The sequence below is a fragment of the Lepisosteus oculatus genome, chromosome 3, assembly GCF_040954835.1.
Source record: "Lepisosteus oculatus isolate fLepOcu1 chromosome 3, fLepOcu1.hap2, whole genome shotgun sequence".
Classification (NCBI taxonomy): Eukaryota; Metazoa; Chordata; class Actinopteri; order Semionotiformes; family Lepisosteidae; genus Lepisosteus; species Lepisosteus oculatus.
The window spans coordinates 39,586,868-39,602,310 of record NC_090698.1 but is presented as its reverse complement, the minus strand read 5'-3'; the positions used below and the strand labels follow the sequence as shown (position 1 = coordinate 39,602,310).

At 42.0% G+C, this 15,443-nt stretch overlaps 1 pseudogene; it reads right to left on the bottom strand.

Annotated features, from left to right (window-relative positions):
- Positions 1 to 3,123: 3,123 nt before the first annotated feature.
- Positions 3,124 to 6,504, bottom strand: LOC138237808 (uncharacterized; annotated as a pseudogene).
- Positions 6,505 to 15,443: the final 8,939 nt, after the last annotated feature.

Below are 15,443 nucleotides of genomic sequence, written 5' to 3'. Positions count from 1 at the left end.
AAAGAATATACTTTATATCCCAAGAATAACACTAAAGTGAGAGAAAGCACAAAAAACAAGGAAAAGGACTACACATTTCGTTAGCAAAGACTGAATCCTTGAACATATTTCAACTGTTATATGACTAATTAATTAGCATGATTAATTAAATCTTCAAATGGGAGATCCAAGGAGTTTTAGTAGTATTTTATTCTGCAAAGACATAAGAGATGATATAGTAAAAAGTAGGAATTCTTCTGGAATTCTGCTCTTTTGAAATCTAAAACTATATTTCATTTGCACCATACAGTATATAACAGAAGGATTCCTTGGTTAATTGCAAAAAGAGACATTTCAGACAAATAAGACATTTCACATTTGTTGTCCCAAAACACTGTGGCAGACTTTGTAACTGAAGTGCATGGAACTAACTTGAATGTCAGGCAGCAGTATTATTGCATTACGAACTGTAGTTTTTTTTATTTCTTAATTTATAACTTTCCAACTTTACTTTGAAGGGCACAAGAATTTGCAATCTACTGTTTAATGTGTTATAACATTAAACAAATGAAGCGCTAATGAATACTACAATCTCTCATGATTGCAAATGAAAATCACTCTAAAAGCAGTCCAATGGGCCTCTTCACAATCAGCAGTGATACAGGAACCAGTGAACACAAGTGCATTTTAAACTGAGCACAAGTGCACAAACTGAGCACCTTTTGACAGAAAGAGGGAAATTGTGGCACTGTGGAACAAGTAACCGTCGTGTTTGTTAATGACAATACACTAGTCTAAATAGCAACCAGACAAGTAAGGTGGGAAGAATGGGTTCCTCTTGTTTGAAACCTTTTATTCCTTATGTATTTAGACAAAAAAAAAACTTCTTAGAAATGGTTTCTTTGAGAAACTCTATCAAGGAGTCTTGCTTCTTTCAGGCTATGAAAAACTATATGTAAGGATTTTGTGTGTTTTATTCAATATCATAATGCTTTGTCGGTTTTACTCATATCTCTTAAATATTAACTCTTCAAATGTCTTGGATGTTTAGGTGTTTTTCGCAGTTTTATTAGGCTTTTTGTTTTTTTTTCCTATGACTTCAATGTATTCCATCCGTCCAGTTTCTAACTGCTTCATCCAAAACAGGGTCGCAGGGCAGCCAGAGCCTATCCCTTCAGGTAACAGGCACAAGGTGGCATACGCTCTGGACATGGACTTTACAGACTTTAATCAGTCCATGCACACACAGACACAAACACACTCTCAAAACAGGGCCAATTTTCTAAGAAGGCAATTGTCACGATTGTCATCCTTTGCCCCATGTTTTGTCCGTTAATATTTAAGCCTGGCGCTCCCACTATTCCTGGCTCAGCACTGGGAGATGGACGCCGAGAAGCCCGCCTACCAGCGGGCCCAGGAGAGACCCGACAGCATAGGCTTCATCACGGCATCCTGACCATCTGAGTCCAGGGCTCGGAGCGCCTGGCCTCGTTACCCTGGTTTTTATTCCCTGATCTTGTTCCAGATCCCATTCCGGTTTTTAATCTTGTTTGTCTCGGATTGATTCCCCGGTTCCTGGACTCTGGACTGAACCCCGGATTCCCCCCTTGGACTGTCTCGATTTGTTTGCCTGCACCACACCCCCCGAGCACCAGCTCACCACCATCATGCCCCCCTGTCTGTCAACTCGTCCTGATCTTCTACATCTTTTCCCTGTTGTCCTTCTCCACTTCCGGATTATACCGTCTGCATAGGGTCCTGAACTAGTCTTCGCGAGAGCTTGGACAGGCTCCCTTTACACCAATTAACCTACTAGTATTTCTTTGGACTGTGAGAGGAAACTGAAGCAGTGGAGATTATATAACTCTCTGCTTTCTTCGGCACCACCTGGATGTCATGGTCTTCATTTTCCACAAGTGTGTCTATTGCAATGGTCAGGACAAGGAGGCAAGCCTTGGCAGCAAGGCAGCAAAAACTCTCCAATTTAGAGACTTCACGAGGAATGACAGCAGCTGAAAGCTTGGGAGAAATTAGAATCATTTATTGTGATGTGGAGATTTGGCGTAACCCGCTTGGCTGAGGGCCAACCTCCCGGCCGTTGGACGGGGAGGATAGGACCCCCATGCGACCAATGGGGTAGCTGCAAAGGTGGAGAGGGGGTGGAGGAGGGATGCAGAAAACGAACGAGGAAGAGGAGAGGGTGACGTTTGATATTTATGGAGACCGGTTGCTTACGTCGGGATTAGTGAGAATTGCAGCAGCTGTGTCGAATGAGCGCGGCTGCCTTCATTCCTCCCGAACTTTCATTAAAAACTCCATTTCACGAGGAATGACAGCAGCTGAAAGCTTGGGAGAAATTAGAATCATTTATTGTGATGTGGAGATTTGGCGTAACCCGCTTGGCTGAGGGCCAACCTCCCGGCCGTTGGACGGGGAGGATAGGACCCCCAAAAGAACCAAGCGGGACCCCCAGTCACCAGTGCAGAAAAAACAAAAACAAAAGATTATTGGACCAATTCAGCTGAGGGGAGAAAGTGCCTGCTTGAGGATACCGGGGTTAGTTTTAATGTATGCATGGTAAGCCTCTGAGGATCAACGGCCGAGTTGCTTGATGAGATACTCGGGTATGCCTTGGTGAGCGGCGGAGGATGCGGCCCCTGATCTAAAGGAGTGCCCGGAGAATTGTTTAGGAGGGTATCATGATACGGCCCTTCTCATTTGCGAACAGAGGGGCAGTAGGCAAAGCTCCGGCAGAGGTGCGAAGATGTGCGTAATGGGATAGAGGCTCGTAAGGGCTTATGTAGGAACAGAGTGTGAAATAATAGATGAGAGTGGCAGATCTGAGTTGGTTGGTTTTGCTTTTCTTGAGATAGAAGGTCAGTGTCTCGGAAGATGAGATGGAGATGTTGGATAAGCAGGGTTGAGGAGAAGGATCGAAGGATGTGGAATTAGCGGTAATTTCAGAGCGCCTTAGGAAGATAAAGAAGGCTAACAAGAATAAAGATTCAAGAGGGCGGTCGACCCAGGGTGAGTGGTAACCGGACGACGTTGATGCAGGATTCGAGGATGTCTGAGGTAAGTGGTGCGCGTAGGTTCGGAAGTGATTTTCAAGCCACTGAAAAGCCTTTAAGGAGAGTGATTCGAGGGTGGATAAGGGATAGACGGATCGTGCCGAAAAGGAGTGGATGCCGCACAGGTATACTTTGGTGGTGGATGCTCGTACCTTGAGTGAGTTTCTACGATAGCGAACGAAGGATGATGCGGTGAGAATGTCGAAAGAACAGAATTTTATGTTCGCAGAGAGGTGGAAGGATTGGAAGCCCTTTCAGGCAGTGCAGTAAGAATCGAGAGTTCAAGGGGCGATAGTTTGCTGGGCCGGCTGGAGATAGCGATGGAAAGGATAATTCGGAGGAACGTGAGTTCCGAATAGGGAGATACTGTGCACGGGTTCGGTCTTGCATCTGGTGCCAAGTTCCTGAAGCGAGAGAGAGAGTCAGCTATCTCATTAAGGTGACCTGGAATGTGAGCAGCTACGCGAATGAATTGATGTGTGAGAGAAATCCATTTAAGGCGGCAGAGGAATTTCATGATGGATTGGGATGAAGACCTTCCTTTGTTGATTATATGAACTACTGCATGGATGGCCGAATGGATGAGGATGGTTTATGTTTCCAATTGTGGCCCCAAAGAGAAGCAGCAACGACAATTGGAAATATTTCTAACAAGGCTGATGACTGGTTGGCGAGAGGGATTGGAGAGAAATCAGGAGGCCAAGGGGCCGCAAACCATTGGCCTTTGTAATAGCCTCCGAAACCGACTGAGGGGGCTGCGTCTGTGAAAAGCTGGATATCTTCAGTGTCAGAGAGGAGGTCATCGTAGAAAAGAGATATGCCATTCGAGTTGGCCAAGAAAAGCTGCCAAAGCCTGGGCTCGGATTTGCAGTTGGCTGAAGGGCTTACGTGGTGGTAAAGAGAGGGCACGGAAGAGGCGAGGTCGAGAAGGTAGACCGTCCTTGAGGGATGATACGCATGGCGTAATTGAGGTGGCCGAGCGGAGAGAGAAGTTCCCTCTTTGTGCGAAATTTGGCAGAAGAATAGATGGAAATATACATCTGGATCCTGTCGATTTTGTCGCGAGGCAGGGAAGCGGAGAAATTGATGGAATTGAGGGTGATCCCGAGGAATTGGATTATATGAGAGGGGCCAGTTGTTTTGTCCATGGCAAGGGGTACCCCTAGTTTCCTAAAAACGGAAAGAAGTGTGGTGGAGGGTCTTGCAAGTGGGGTGTGAGGAAAGTCTATGGTAAGGAAATCGTTGAGAAGGTGGACGAGAAAAGGAAGCTTATAGTTATTCGAGGGGATCCAGCCGAGAGCTTCGGCTAAGGTACCGAAAATGTTTTTGGGCTACTCCTACGTCCGAAGGTAAGGCGGACTGCAAAGAACTTGTTCTGCCAATGAACTCCGAAGAGGTGCCAGAGGTCTGGGTCAGGAGGCATAATTTTAACGGCACTGGAGATGTTGGCCTTAGCGAGCCAGGCGCCCAGACGAACCGCTATACCAATGGGATTGATGTGGTATGCAGGGAATGGGGAAGAGTCAAGTGGGCAAATCGTGAAACCATTCTCGACTTTGGATGCTAGCAAGGAATCAACGGACTGGGGATCGGCGGTGGCAGATTGCAAAATTATTTTTGCAAAAGACAAAGGAAGAAGGAAGTGTGCACGGGCCTGGTGAAAATCTGAAGGAAAGGCCGTCGAGTAAGATGTGGGTGGAAGAGGGGTCGGGGTGATGGAGCAGGCCGAAAAACAAGAGCGGGGATATCAATTGGGGTAGACAGAAAAGCCAGTAGTCTTTTGGGAACGCTGAAGGTGGAGCGAGCATGAGCTTCGCCGCAGAAGCTGCGAATGTGAAGGAAGCGACGAAGGGGAGGGGTACGTGTAGAGGAATTGAAGATGTTGGGAATTTGTTGGCCTCTGATCATCACGATGGGGCGACTGCGAACATCTTTGGACCGGGAAGGTTTGAAGAAGACCTGGCGGGAGAATAGATGCTGTGGGGGAGAAGGGGCGGAGTCGAGGTTGGGCTTGCGGACGGTACCTGGGCAAAGATTTGATGAATGTGTCCAAGAGGAACAGAAGTCGCAGGAAAGAGCTTGGACACCAGTGAAAGTGCGACAGTAAAGCTCAATGTCCAGGGCTCCCCAGTAGGTGCGCTGGTTCCGTTGGAGTAGGCGGGCAGCGGCCTCGGCCAAGAACTGCTTATGGTAATCGTAGGACAGGGAGCCCTCGAAAAGGACGGATAGATCGGGGATGCTATGCATGTAATCGTCGAGTTCCTGACGACGTTGGGGAAAGGCGGAGCACGTGATGTTGTGGAAAATGCTGAAAGCCAAGCAGAAGTCGGAAATTCGAAGGACTGAAGCAGAGTGAGGGTCAGAAGATTTGAGTAATGGAAATCGAGCCGCAGTCGACTGTTCTAGAATCGGAGTTGTAAGTGGAGGAAGAGAGAAAGTGAGCTAGATTGACGTCCGCACCTCAGAATTTGCTGCCGGAGTGGAAAGGGAATGGGAGGAGGACTAAACTTTAGTGTGTTAGGAGGAGCTGGGAGAGGAACGGCTGTTCAGACAAAAAGTCCTTAGTAAAGGGGAGATTGGAATCCAGGGCCGAAGGCATGGGATGACGGATGCCGTGTTGGACACCGGGGAAGGGAGAAGATGAGGAGAGAAGAAGAGCGGAAAGCAGATTGTGGTAGGAGGGGTTTGACGGATCTGGGGCCTGAAGCTCGGTGGCTTGGGATATGGAAGCCGAAGACTGCTGGGAATTGAAGCAGGAGCGAAGGCTGCGTTAAGGACTGAGGAGGCTGCCGAGTCGATTTGGACGCCAGGGGGTGGGGGAGGGTAAGGGGCCGCCTGCTAGCTGAGCTGGGGGTCGTTTACGAGCTGGCCTTCGGGCCGTGGAGACAGCAGCATGGGCCAAAAGAAAAGAAACCGGGGCCGAAGGCACCAAGCTGGTGGAGCTTGAGCCGTGTTGGACGCCGGAGGTAGAGACAGGAGAGTGCAGAAATTAGATTAAGCGGAGAAGGGGGGGGGAGGGGAGGGGCGTGAGCCTGGGGCCTTAGACTCGGCAGCAAGGAGTTTAGGGCAGGAGGCTGGGTGGGAGAGGCTAGGTGCAGTTGTTCAGCAGAGGAATGGATTGCTTGGGGGAAGAGACAGACACGGATATATCAGGACAAGACAAGACAGAAGATGCGACAGGCAAAGGCGCGGGCGGCCTCGGGGTCCTCACGTTGGGATGAGTGGCGGCGGCGCGGGTGATGTCATCAGAGAGCGCCGGGGGAAGCTGGGGAGTTGATGTTTCCTTGTGTAGACTGCGGTTAAGTTTTTTTTTTTTTTGGAAGCGTTTCTTTTAAAATGGACGCCATGTTTTCGAAGTATCCTCTGGAGGCTTGCTACGGTCCGGTTGGAAATCGCGAGAGATGATCCAGGAGAAGGGGGAGCCGATGTGCATGAAGCGCGGCGGCAGGGACATCCTCAAGAGAAGCGGGGGTTATTTGGAGATTTCGCCGTGGAGGAACGGGAAGGCTGGGTTTGTAATGAGAGAGGGACTACGACGGCGGAACGCAGTCTTCGACGAGGAGCTGGATCTTGTGAGGACTGGCTGGGAGATGAGCGGCGCTGATGTGGCACGGCGGCTGAAGGAGGCGATGAGACGGAGGTGAGGGGAGCTGTGGGGGGTGGACTGGACGAGAAGGGTAGGAGAGTCTCCTGCGCTGCAGAAAAGGTCTTCATCGGAGCGGCGGATTTGTAGATCCATGAGAAGGGAGCACGGATTCGAACTAGGCAAAAACAAACCATGCAGAAAACGAACGAGGAAGAGGAGAGGGTGACGTTTGATATTTATGGAGACCGGTTGCTTACGTCGGGATTAGTGAGAATTGCAGCAGCTGTGTCGAATGAGCGCGGCTGCCTTCATTCCTCCCGAACTTTCATTAAAAACTCCATTTATCAGAATATCAGTCTTTAATCTCTAGGACAAAGCAGCCACGTCTCCATAGTTGCTGTTGCGATGGAATTCTTCCAAGTGAGCAAGGGATCCAGCAGAGCTGGAACCAGCAGCGAAAGTGACATTGTGTCACTCTGAAGGATTTGTGTGTGCTCAGCAAATGGTAATAGTAACTCTTTTGATAAAACAAGAAAAGTTTTTTTCCATGCTGAAAAGAGAAGAAAAGAAACACAACATTTCAGCTGTGGAGCCTTCTTCAGATGGGAAAGGAGGCTCCACACCTGAAGAAGGGTCCACAGCTGAAACATTGTGTTTCTTTTCTTTTCAGCATGGAATAAACCTTTTCTCATTCCTTTGGAGCCTAAGCATGCTGACAAAGCTACCCACTTAAACTTTAAATGAGCTCAATGTCTGCCATTAACTAGAGAAGAGACCATCCCACTCCTCTTGACTGGTCAACTGGCAAATTACTTCCGGAGCAGCCAGGTAATCATATTGTATGTTCTAGTCCATCTTGTTGGGCAGTCCATGATGACACAGTCAGCAAACGTCTACAAGCTTTTCTGTTAGCTTAGAGGATTTTTTGAAAACCCCCAATATTCTGCAAGCTTTCGCAAGTAGATAAATCAAATGGTCATCTTTTCAAATCATATTTACCACCAACTTGAGGGTATGAAGCACACAAGAGGTATTTTCCAAGCAGCTCTATATGTGCTCTATATCCCCTTTAGCATCCTCTGTTACCATCCTCTGAATTCTCATTGTCCCTTGAAATTGTGCTGTGACCGTCATCCATTTGGGTTTTGAAAGCTGCAACCTTGTTACTTTTATTTTCTGTGATTGTGAGAAAGTTCTCCTGTGTGACTCCCAGGCCACTAACAGTGATCAACACATTCTGTTATCAAGTGTCCAGTGTGAGGATGGGCAAAATTGTTGAGGGAAAGCATAACATGTTTGGGTTTGTTCTCTTTAGTGCAGAAAAAAACATGCACTAATTGTAAAAAAATAGGCTGTCATACCCCTTTTTGTTTGGATGTCCAACTCAATGGTAACTCGCTGAGCACTAGCCAGGTCTCCTTTTCATCACATTATAGTTTCTCTCCATGACTTTCCACTTGGGTCTTCTTTGGAACAACTTATTTCTCATCAAAAATTTGTATCATGTTTCGGAATGCTCCATCCTCCACTGTTCTTGATGGTGAGTTGATCCTGCCAATCCACTTTACAATAGCAGCTTCGCTTATAAGCCACTCGCTTAAAACTAGTTTGTACTGTGTTGTCAGAAATAAATATGTTGGACATGTGGGCTGTTTTCTTTAATCTTAGATCTGCAGTCTGCAGTCTTCCGTACTGCAGATCTGACAATGAGCAGGGAAAAACAAAATATAAGACTATCACAGAATAATGCCAACTCTCAGTAGTACTGCAATGCCAAAAATGGTTCAAATGAGAATTTTTATGATAATTTTCTACCACTTGAATTCATACATGTGATAAGTCTATCAGGAAGTACAAGATTTTATTGTCAGAGAGGTCAAAGGCTACATTCAAGAAATAGAGCAATAAAGGGTAAATAATCTTGTACAGAGATATCAAATGAGACTTTTGTAAAAAGTACATCAATATTGGCACAGTTAATACTGTAATTCTGTGCATTTGTAAGGCTTTTAAAAGTAAAAAAAGTGCTATCATTAATTCAGCCAGCAGAGGCCGATGCCAATTCTGAACAGAATTCAATATACTGCATGAGTTTTCTAGTAAATAATCAAAATAATGTAGGATGAGCATCCTAAATCCTTTAACTTGTTGAAAGAGTATAACTAGCCCTACGTATATTCTTCAGAAAAAATGCACAAAATGTCTTAGTTTTTTTAAGTTGCCGCTCTGATAATATTTTCTCCATTAGCTAACTATCCAGGCAGCTACAATCAATGATGTAGCTAAATCTACATTTAAAAGAATATTTTGCAGATGACTTCTGAATGTTATTAAATGTATGAGAGTACAGAAATTTCTCACACACATTTTGAAACTTTGAAATAAGATGTAAGCAATAAAAATAAAATGTTTTATTTTTCATCTGACAGAGCACCATTAAGGTGATGCACATGATGTGTATGGCAAGCTTTCACATTTTAAGAGTAATTATATTCGTACGTTTAGCACTAGCCAAGAAAACCCTAGTGATACGCCAATATGCAGACTGATTTCTGTTTACTTGACTAGCTACAATGGAAACATTGTCTCTTACCAGTTCAGAGATATCGGGATGCTGTTGCTTCAGATGGTACTTCAAATTAATTGTATTTTTTCCACTCATAATGTAGCTGTGTTGTGTTTCTTGATATTTTACAATTAACTTGGTATTCTTAATATTTGTTGTTCTCTTGGTTTGCTGGTCATATTTGAAATATTTCCACACTCCAGATCCTCTTCTTCCAGCTGGAATTATAGTTGACTTGCAGGGCTTAGATTTAGCAAACAAATCTGTTTGTTTCATTCAGTCATATGTTTGAGTATAATATCGATGACATAGAAAAACAACAGGTTTAACCCCCCATAAGGTCAATACAAGTCAACAAAAAGATTTGAGAAGCGCGTGTCCATTAAGCCAAACTAGCTTATATTGTAGTTGTACTGTATCAAGGAAAGAGTAACAAGATGTGCTCTCTTCCAACCTGTTCACTGAAACTCTAGAAGAAAATCTTTATTTTGTCTCCATGGCTTTTCTTTTTATAATCCATGTGCTCTTGTTTCCTTACTCTAATAAGTGCATTGTATAAATCTTCTCATTGTTTATCTGGGTGCCAATTGAGTGCACAGTAAGGGATCGTGATTCTGGGATGTGGACAAGACCACTTCGAAATGAGGTACATATACAAAACACAAGATAATATAAATAAATGGCACACCCTGATACTTGCCAATTATTACACAATATCACATATCACTTTGCAATCTGCATAGTCGCTGCCACCCTAAGATTATGCCAGACAGAAAGTAAATACATGATTGGTGAAACTGCGTGCCGAAATTCATTTTCGTCTGAGTTAAACAAGTGATTTCATTGTCTTAAATTAATTAATTTAATTTAACACAGAATATTATACATGTATAAATTGAGAAAAAAAAAACAAGTAGGCAGCTTAAGTTATCTTCACGATTAAAAAAAAGAAATGTGTGTGAGATACATATGACACATGCGTGATGAAAAATATGATGAAGTCCATTCAACAACTTCTTCAACTTTAAATCCTCAGGGGAACCAGAGCCTGAGCAAGCAACGCCACAAAGCAGGCTACATCCTGGACAATCCATCACAAAGCAGACAGACAGATACAGACAAACATGCACTCACAATAGGGCCACATTTTACCCGAAGCTCAGTATTTTTTGGACTGTGGGAGGAAACTAGAGTAACCAGTGGAAACCCACAGAAACACAGGGAGTACATACTTTACACGGATAACACCCCAGGCCAGGAATTGAACCCAGGGCCTCAATTCTGCCAGGAAGCAATGCTACCCACTTTTCCACCATGCCACCTATAAATAAATAAAGTAAAATTTTCCATCAGTTGTCCAAATTAAGCAGGTAAGTATAAGCATACTTTAGAAGTTGTCTTTTTTTGTCAATGATAGTTTCACAGTCCCGTATAGCTTTTAAAATCCCTGTTACAGCTACATACAATCAAAGCAATCTTTTACTTTTCAAGACAACAATAATGTTTGTTCTTCCAGAGTACTGACACTATGCTAAGACTTGCTGTATCAGTGGAACTCATCCCAGCCAATCACCTGATGACCTGAAGGATGAATTGAATAAATATGCAGATTAGTTTCAACACAAAGAAATGATGTTGCCTATTTTACAGTTGTTTCACAAATTGAGTCAAAGAACTATATTTCAGACCCGGAGCAATGTATCATCTGCCAATCAATTAGATACAATTTGTACAATTTGCTTTAGATGGGGTGCCCATATAACATCTCTTTTAGTCTTTCTTATCTGGAATAGCTTTAGAAATTATGAAATTATACTTCAGTCAGACCTAATATAAATATAAATAACTTTAATCTTTTTTAAAGATGACCTTGAATCTGGTTTGTATTTCATGGTGAGCATATTCTCATATTCTCACTTTGAGTGTTACAATAGTTTTTTTTTGAGTTTATATCAAATGCAAAACATCTGATCAAATTGCATTCTTTTCAGTCTTTATTTCTAGATGCACCTTCTCCTAAATATGAAAATCAATTTTTTTGTGCCTCATAGATTGTGAATAATTACCAGTTTTTTCAATAATTAATAATAACAGCTACTTAATAACTTTAATGGTAATATTTACATTACTTGTTATGCAATGACATTGGGGTTTCACTGTTAATTTCAGAAAAGGTTAACTTATTGTAAAAAAAATGTAGAGAGCAAGTTTCACAGCTGCTTGACTTTGTTTCATTTCTACATATCAGATGCAATTTCACAGGTTTTGTAAGCTTTTAAAAATATGGCAACACATTTGTGTCTGGCAGCGCAAAATACACTTGAAACTAAATATATACTTAGTCAACATTCAGTGTTGAAATATATCAGTTTGGGGGTTATTTTTGAAAAGTATAAATAGACCAAGTGTTAATGATTTGGAGATTTTATTACAGCATTGTGAAAATGTTCCAACTTAAAATAATTAATAATTTATAGAAAACAGTTGATTCATCATATTTGGAAAGCAAGCACAAATAACCAATGTTTGTCTTTTGTAAAATGTTGCCATCTGGTATTTTACTATTTTGCCAACTGTGTTTCTCTTCTCTCAAAAACACGGAATTTCAGAGAACGGTATTTTCAACATTAATATAAGGTAATAAGGTATTTGAAAGGTTTGTATAAATTGTTCAATAAAACTAAAAATATTGTTCACTTAATGTGCTTTAAGAAGCTATTTTCATATATTGGATACTTTTATAGATGAATATTATAAATGATTATCACATCATATTACATATCATATAATACAATGTATATAATATAAAAACCATTAAATATATCTTTTTTGCTTAAAACCTTGGAGGTGCTGTGTGATGAATGCCAAACTCCAAGCTAAAGACCGTAGCTCTTAGCCAGCATATCATCCACTTTAGGAGTGCACATTAGAACCCCTCCTGATGCCTAAGATATGCCAGTGGTCCCTGCTTAGTCGCAAAAAACAGTCCTTCACTGTTAGAGATATTAGTTCCCAAAAAATCTGTAATTCCTCTTCTCACAATTCCTCTTCTCACATGGAAGAGCTCTTCACTCCTCTATTCCACAGAGAGAGCTGGAACAGACAAGCTCCTGACAAAATCCTGAATTTTGTCTTTCTTTCCGTGACAACTTTAACCCATTAGTTTCATTCCCTGGAACCCCTGGCACACTCAACTGGCCTCTCCCATCAATTGCCAGTCTTCACTTTTACCTGGAAGAATCCTGTCCCCTGGCACACTCAGTTGGACTCACCCTTCCAAAGCCAGTCTTTTCTTCACTGGAAGATGCACGTTCCCCATCTCTTCTGAGACCTATTGGCACACCTCACCTGCTCAGTCATTTGACCTCATCAGTCAATTAAGGCAGGTGTGTCCAATTTACTTCGGTAAAGGAAAAGGGTTTGACTAAGCTTCATCTTGCTCCATCACATGCTGTCTGCACTGTAAACTGGTAAAATAATTTGGAACATCTCTCTTCCAAAAAACGTGTTTGGTCTATTCAATTAGCAAAAATATCTAATCTGCTTCAGTATGATGTGACACACATCTTCTATATTCCAGGCATCCCTTAATGTTACATACTATTTCAGTAGTTTTGTCAAATTCTAGTTACTGAGTAGTGGAGACAGGACAGGACCTCTCCTCCTTGTCACGGACGTCCAAAGGGACAAACCGTGGGGAGCAGGAGAGCGGAAAAAGACCCATATGCGTAGCGGCGAGACGGGAAAAAGGCCCGGGCTCATAGTGCAAAGAGATCAGGAATGCCGTATAGAAACCTATGCCCTCAGGGAGCGGACGTGGGGCGCCCTGGTGCTAGGCGGGTCTCAGGACATCCGAACCTCAATGCTGAGCGAGGACAGAGTGCAAGACCCGGAAATATATAGCCCAAGGGAAAGAGAGGGACAGGAAGGACAGCAGACCGGAAACTAGGGACAGGACAGAGAAGGAGCGCCCTCTGGCTGCAGAGGGCGTGAGACTCCTTTCCTGAAGAATGAGCCAGGGAGCTGCTGCAAGAGTGAATATGAGGTGGAGGAGTACTTGGAAAAAGTGCAAAGGGTGCTCTGCATAAATATGTATTGTGACTGGAGGAGACAGGAGGACACAGAAAATAAAGAGTGTGGCAGGCGAGAGGTCCTTGTGTATATCATTCATAAGTACCAGATTGGAGTTAAGTATTTAAGCCAGGTTAAGAGAGCCTGCCATTCAGTTGTTGTTGGGAACTCTGATTTCCTGTATAGAGAATCCCTCGGATAAAAACGTCCATCTCCTAGTTAGTGAGTACATTTTTAGATAAGAAAGATGGGTTATCTTTGTATTGTACCATCCAGGTTTAGAGAGATGGTTTAACTGTAGGTCTTATTCTGTTTAGTTCAGAAGGGAGCTTCCTCTTCTTTTGGCCTTTGTAGGCATTATATAAGAGTTGAATACTTGGTAGCAGTATGGGATTGTTCTGGATATGTTAACAAATTTGTACATAGTGTAACGTGTGTTTTTGTCATTATTAATTAAACTTGTTTAAGCCCGTATGCCTGAATTATTACTCTTTTCATCAAAGCTGCCAATCCCTCTAATTGAACAAACCTCTCAGGTAGATTCTTGGGAAAATCTTTTCAAGTTGGGGGTAATGATTATTTTAATTACTGATTAATTTGCTTGGTCTTTTCTCATATCCACTATTTTCGTAACCCCTTATTTGTTACAATATTGAAAGAGGTTCCCACTAAGGTTTCATCAAGATTTTCATATTCTTGATATGATTGTTTTGGTTGTTAAGAAAATGTTCTAAGGATCTTTATTTTCTTATAAGCTGAAATGCAATGTTGTTTTAATAAAATGTTCATCAGTTTTAATTTGTTCCGGTTTCAATTTTTTTAATTAAAAAAAAGCATAACACATGTTTGGAAAAGTAGCAATGCTTCAAATAAACAAATGTCCAAGACATTCATTTAATGATTTGTACCTGGTATTGTTGAGATTCTTAAGAGAGTAATATTTCTATTATTTAGTGGTTGAAAATGGAGGGAAAGTAGATGTTAATGTCGATGTCATACATTTTCCTTAGAGGAGATGTCAAAGAAAAAAAAATTAGCAACCTGGAAATATTCTATTATATTTTTTAATAAGAGAAAAAGAGCAGTGTGTGGGTGTTGAACAATTTTCCAAATGTCACAGTTTCAAAGGTCTCTACAGAGTTGTCAAAACTTTTCAGCTATTGCTGCTCAGTCATGTGATCAGGAAATGCATCACGGGCTAGCTGAACATATGGTCAATTCAACCGCAGCTGTCAAACAGCAGTAACAAGCGATTCACTTTAAAAGTTTGAGACAGGAGACTAACAGAGATGAAAGGACATTGTTCATAGTGATTGTTCTTTACAGATTAAAGATGAATTCAAAGGAAAGATATAACTTAGTATTTAAAATATTTAAATAGATTATCTTTTTATTCACATAGGGGAGAAACAATTTGTTCTAGTTTTCATTTTTAGTGCAGTTCCTAAATTAAGTCTTAGTGTTTCAAGAGTGTGTCGTAGAAGGAAACATGCAAAAACAAATATAGTAAGATCATTTTTCCTATGGCCGTGATACAGAAATTCTGTCATATGTATTTTAAAAACAACAGTAACGCGTAGACAATCACATTTCGAGTTATACGATAGCCTTAAAAAAATTATCTGTGTCTTGGAAATAAAGATTTAGATATATGCAATGTCCTCTTAAGGACCACAAAATACAATCAACAATAAGGTTTTTCTTTTCTAAGCCACAAAATACTTAAATTGGGGAAATGTTATACCCCATTTATAATTACATTAATCAATCATAAGAACCATTATTAAGTTCGATGTACTCTCATCGTCAGAGAGGTAATCACAAGGGTAAAAAAGCAGCAGTCAGCATGAAGTAGTCAACCCAATGTATGTCAATCACAATGTATGCATATTTTAAAAGCTGCAGCCCAGCAGAATGTTGTAAAAATCACATCATTAAAAATACAAATGAAAAAATGAAAACTCAGGAATGATAAATGGACTCATCAAAAAGATAATCCACAGACTTAAAACATTTTCTGAAACAAAGACAAATTCTAGTGGGTATTTAAATCTTGTTCAGATCCAATGCATGATGGCTAAAGCTGTTCATTTTCATGGACAAATCAGCCTAATACCCCGATTAGATCTTATATAATTATTATTAAATTTGTGATTATTAGCACACCTTT